Here is a 6,000-nt window from a genome sequence, read left to right as displayed (position 1 = left end):
AGAGCCTGAGGCTGTTAATGCTGTGGGGTCTGAGAAGCCTCACAAGCAGAGGTGAAGAAGTGGTCCAACATTAAGATGGATGTGAAGAGGAGACTGGCTGCCCACCGCTGCAGTGTGGCCAAAACAGGCGGGTGGGGGGGGGGGGGGGGGGGTGACCGACTCTGTTTGAACAGAGAGTCGATGCAACAATGGATGACACTGCTCTCTTTGGGGTGGTGGGAGCTCATGTGGGTGACTCTGATTACCCCCAAGCTAAATACCCATGTTTTTGTGTAACTCACAACAACGTGTTCATACAGTAACGTGCAGAAGTGCGCCGGGGAAAAGTCGAGGCTGATTAAGACATTTCACACTTTATGCCCGGGGTTATTAATATATGCCACAGAGACGATCAGGGGCTTGTTAGAATATCTTAAGCTGAAGTTTAACCAGCAAAAACACAGCAAGAAACTAACTTTAACCACCGACTAATATATATAATACAATAATGATGCTGTGAAGACGGGATAGAAATTGGGGGCGCACATACTCATTGCGCGTCACGGGGAATAATATTAGGACAATTACAAGAATGAAGTTACTCACCAAGAAGCCAGCCATCACGCACAGTGCCACCTTGTAAGTCTGTTCCCAACGATGCTGTTACTCAGAATGAATGAATCTTGCGTTGAACCAGGCCACCTCGCCACAATGTTGGTTAATTGCATTTACGCATCACATATGATCTGTACATCGATCGAATGAAAATGTTCCCTATTAACGTACAAATTCATCATGTGATGGCGCTTTTACAGCAATGTGTGCGCAGTCGATAGCTCCGATTACAAAACCGCCTCTCGCTTCAATTTGAGCTTTAATGTTGGCCTGTTCAACTGCATTGTGGGAATTTGATATATATACCTGGCTGAGATGCGGATAATTCTGTTCAACACGGCTGACATGGCTCGGCTCAGGGTAGACTGGCACAGTCCCAATCGGTTGGCCAGCTGCCTCTGGAATGCCCCGGTTGGAACCCCAGTGTGCACATCACCTGTGAGCACAGGCAGCGCATGGCTCCTCGCTGTGTTGCGCTCCAACGCCGGCTGCAGCTCTGCACAAAGTTCCAGGAGGATTTCCCTCAAAACAGCTAATGAGTCAGTCGCCATCATGTGCCAGCAAATCCTTTCTGTCTTGTGAACACACGCTCTCTTCGAATTGCACCATTTTCAAAGTCTTCTAATACTGCTAAAGCAGCCATTGTTTTTAATGGTATGCATTGCACCACTTTGCGCTGCTTTTATATCCACTCGTGTAATTGCAGACACATGGGTGCGTTCATTGTTTATCAGTATTAATTGTTCATGTATCTCAAATGTGCACATCACTGTCTGAGGACTAATTGTTTTCACATTTATTTATTGTAACAGTTTCCCAACATCACCTTAGGTGTCGCCAAAGAATCAACAGCTGCAGAAAAGTGCGTACGCCAGCCCTGAAGCTGCCGTGAGGCACCGCACATTTCCACGGTCATTTCACTCGATACAGCTGATCGTTGAAGTGAAAAGGTGCGTACTCCACTATTTTGTGCGTACGCACCCTTTGTACATGAGGCCCCAGGTCTCTAAGTTTGCAGTTTAACTTAGAGGGTATGACAGTGTTGAATGCTGAGCTGAAATCAACAAACAGCATCCGTGAATATGTGTTATTATTGTCCAGGTGTGTGAGCACAGAGTGTAGCGCAACGGAAACTGCATCCTCTGTGCCCCTATTGCTGCGGTAGGCAAACTGGTATGGGTCCAGGGTGGGTGGGAAACAGTTCTTCAGGTGAGCCAGGACCAGTCGCTCGAAGCACTTCATAATGATGGGTGTGAATGCTACAGGGCGGTAGTCGTTCAAGCATGTCGGCCTGGAGTGTTTTGGCACTGGAACAATGGAGGTGGCTTTGAAACATGCTGGCACAGCTGCTTGGGAGAGTTGGGTAGTTGTGCTTAAGGGTCCCATGGCATGCATTTCCATATTTTCTGGATTTTCTGCAGACTTAAAATGTTGTATCACCACCTTAAACGTTACCCAAAGCTAAAAAAAAGAAGCATACACATACTTGAGTACTGTTACACAGAAATAACTTGTGTCATCCAGTAGTCTCAAACTCTCACTTCCAAGACTTTTCTACAACCTTTTTACTCGCACATCACAGTGAGTTAACTCAGGATGTCCTTTTAGACAATGTGCTCTCATGAGAGCTAAAGCGTGCATATTGCGCCGCTCAATATGTTTTTTTGGTTGTGAGAACAAGCTGACCCTTTTCAGCTTCCCCAGAGACCCAGCTATCCTGGATCAGTGGTTGCAGTTTGTTTTTCCTTGCCAGCAACATTTGGACTGATTCACTTTACTTTACAAATGGCAATTTCAGACCCAGTACCATTTTGCAGGGAGATTGAAGCTTAAAGTCCAAGCTGTTCAAACACTAAAAAGGCACTAGTCTGTACCTAAAATGCACAATTGTAGGTACTGACCATAATTACTAAACAGAGACGTATTGCTGTAATCTGCTGCTCACGTTGATGTTTTGGATCTGATTCTGGCTCGAATATATACAGCTGGATTTCATGTAATGTCATGCTTAGTAATGTAGCATGTTTCCTAAAAGTTTTGTTTATCTGCAGTTGTAACTTCCAAACTGGCAACTGGAGTAGTGCACATTCACAGGCACCACCATCCCCTGCTCTGCCCCCCCCTGGCAAACTTACAAGAATTCAATCAGAGGACAATTTAGCCAGATCCAATCCTTCTCAGGAGGAAGCTTCCCTCAAGTGAAAGTGTTGGAGCTATTTATTGCTTATCTTCATTACTTTGAATTTTGTTCAAATTTATTCTTGGGTTACTTTATATTTTGGGGGTTATTTACAGAGTTTATTTGTAGGTTAATAATTTGTTTGTTTTTTGTTTCTTTGTTTTAAGTTAGACAGGAAGAACTGTGGGTCCATTTCCTATATATCTAGGGACTGGTATAGGACCAGGATGGATTGGGGTGGGGCTATGTTTTGTTTTTTTACCAGAGCAGGAGAAGCAGCAGAGGACAAAGAAAAGTTGGATCTGTATTATTAACTTGCCAGCTGGAAAAATTCAAAATGCAATCTTCAGGTATTGGACATTGGACTTCTTTTTTGCCTGCGCACGAAACCCAACCCCAGTTCAGTAGTAGTAGTTGCTTGTCTGAACTTCTAGGATGTTTGGTTTTACAAAAAATCGCCAATACATAAAGCTCTTAGTCATTCTGAATAAATTACAAATTAATGTGTGAAAAAGCTAATCTAAAGGTACCCAAGATTAGGAGCTAAATGACTAGAAATGGTAATGCCCACTTGGTTTCCAAGTGTGGTTGCAAACTTTGACAGATTGTAAATAACTGTGTAGTGTTTTGCAAAAGAGTCAGGTTGAGAAAGTGCTTCAGTTTCACTCTACTTCTTGAGTCTGAAGTTGAGCTAGCTGAGTTACGATAGCGGCTGTCCGTGAACAGTAAGCAGGGCTGTGGGAAGTAGTTTTTAACAGGGTGTGCGGTTTAAAAAAAAAAAAAAAAAAGGGGTGGGGGGTTCTCAAACTGTGGGTCGCGGCCGCAAACTTGTAGAATATTATGTAAATACAATAAATAGCTGTATATATCTCCTTCAATTAAATATTTTAATGGGCAAAAAACGGAGCCTTTCCTGCAATCTGACCGTGGAACTCTACCCGTGCTCGTGTGTAAAGGGCTCATATTTTGCAACATTGTTGCAAGCTTTAATTATATTAGAACGTTATATTAGAATGTTGTTCCTGTTGTTACATTGTGTTTAATCATGTCCTGAACACACAGTTTAGGTCAGTGGCGGCTTTTTCGCCCTCGTTATGGTCAACGCAAACACCCATACCATCCCAAAAAAAAGTATGCAGCCTCATCAACTGGTAAAATATTGCATTTTATTAAAGCACTAAAAATTCTTGGCAACAAGTGTAGCCTATACATTAGGCCTACTGAACTCATGTGTGTGATGTGTCCCACGTCAGCTCACACAGCATCAGTCGAAAGTAATCACTAACAGAACTAATTAAGAATTAACTACATGCTGCGCGGTGGTAGCTGCAATAACAGCATCGTCGAAAATAACTCAAAACTCAAAAAAATAACTATGCGTACATTACTGCTCGGCGGCAGCTGGCTTAACAGCATTTAAAAAAAATTAGGCTATATAGAGAACAGAATGTTGCTGGGCTGAACTTGTTGGCCACACCTCCATCGAGGGTCTCTGTGGATGACGAGCACAGACAGACAGACAGACAGTGGACATTAAAGCTGCAGTCTGCAACTCTTTTTCAAGCATAATGCCTGGAACTGTCCGGGGATTCTGAAAGTAGTACATTAAGTACCCCAATACAAAAAAAAACGAGTTCTCTAGGTCCCCTATATGTCCCGCTAGGTCCCTCCAAAGCCAGCAGGTTTGTTTACAAAATTGCAGACCGGACCGGTAAAAGGTAACCAATCAGGTTACGAGCTGGGCTCTGCTGCCTGTCAATCACCAATTGTGCACTCGCGATACAAGGTAGGCTCGTCCCCACGCTTATTTATCTGGACTATTGAACTTCATTACGGGCTAGTCTACTTACTGTGTCTTTCATGATCGCAAATGACAGGTGAGTTGATGACTGAGGAGTCGTGTACGCGCATCTGGCGTGCACATAGACGTGCAAGAGTTCTCATGTGTTTTGATGGGGCGGGACAGGAAGTTGAATAACTTTTTATTTTTCGGTTAAAAAATAAGCATTTCTTGCATTTTGCGACTACGGAGGTCACCGTTTTCAACTTCAAGCGTTCTGATAGATCATGTAAACTCTTAAAATGCCAAAAATTAGGACTTTACGTATGACAACAACAAATCCTACAGACTGCAGCTTTAAACCAGAGGTGCCAATGAATGAGCCTACACGCAGGAGCAGGACTCGCGTGCGTGTGGGACGTGGGTCCAATGTCACCAATATAGAAAAGAATATGTTTATCGATGCATTTGTAATGGATGCAAACTAGCAGAGAACAGTCGAGTCTAAGCATAGGCTACATAAGTAAACCGCGCTGACTCGCATTACGGAGTAGCTACAGATTTCAATAGCAACTTTGTAACGGTAGACCGGAGCAGTGGCTCAGTTGGTAAGAGACGTGCTTCCGTTGCTTGAGTCGGAACGTTTGTGTTTCGAGACGCGTGTTCGAATCCCAATCGGAGGAGACTGTAAAATAGGTTTCCATGAAATATATTTTTGTAAGCTCCCCACCATCTCGCGATGCACATCCAGCAGGGGGTGCAGCCACACCCCCTGCACCCCTAGTTCCCACGGCTATGACAGTAAGCGTATTACCACGTGACTAGTTACCATATCGATACATAAGTGCATTACCAAAGCTATTTCTCAATAGTGTGTCGATATTGTCATTGATAACAGGGCTCTCAAGTTTTCAAGTTTGCTTGGAGTGAGATTCGGGCGGGGCAGGGGCCGGCCGTGTGCGGAGGTTTCTTTCGTTTTTTTTTTTTTGGGGGGGGGCTGGTCCCTTGCAGTATCCCATCGCCATAAACTAGCTACTTAAAGAACAAAGAAATTGTTTTATTAATATCAAAATCACAAATCTTCACTTTTACACTAAATTCTGCTATATTTTAAAATAAATTGTTTTAGGTATGCAAAGTCTTATGCAAAGTGTTGTTGTAAGTGTTTGTGGCAGATTTTCATGCTTGATGACTGATATTGGGGGCTCCCATTTAAAGCACAGCCATTTTCACAGTCATGATGGATAACAGAGTTCCATTCAGAGCCAACGTGTTCCTGGTCTTGGTTTTATTGAGCCCCACCATGGATAAAACCCTCTCTGCATCAGCATTTCAGTGTGGCAGAACTAATACCAGTTTGACAATTGTAGATAGCCTTATTGGGAATCTGCTCATACCAGTCACCTTTGAAAAGAATGAACCACGGAAGCCTAATTACACTCCTACA

Source organism: Odontesthes bonariensis, chromosome 12 (assembly GCF_027942865.1).
Source record: "Odontesthes bonariensis isolate fOdoBon6 chromosome 12, fOdoBon6.hap1, whole genome shotgun sequence".
Classification (NCBI taxonomy): domain Eukaryota; kingdom Metazoa; phylum Chordata; class Actinopteri; order Atheriniformes; family Atherinopsidae; genus Odontesthes; species Odontesthes bonariensis.
Note: the sequence above shows the minus strand (reverse complement) of the source record.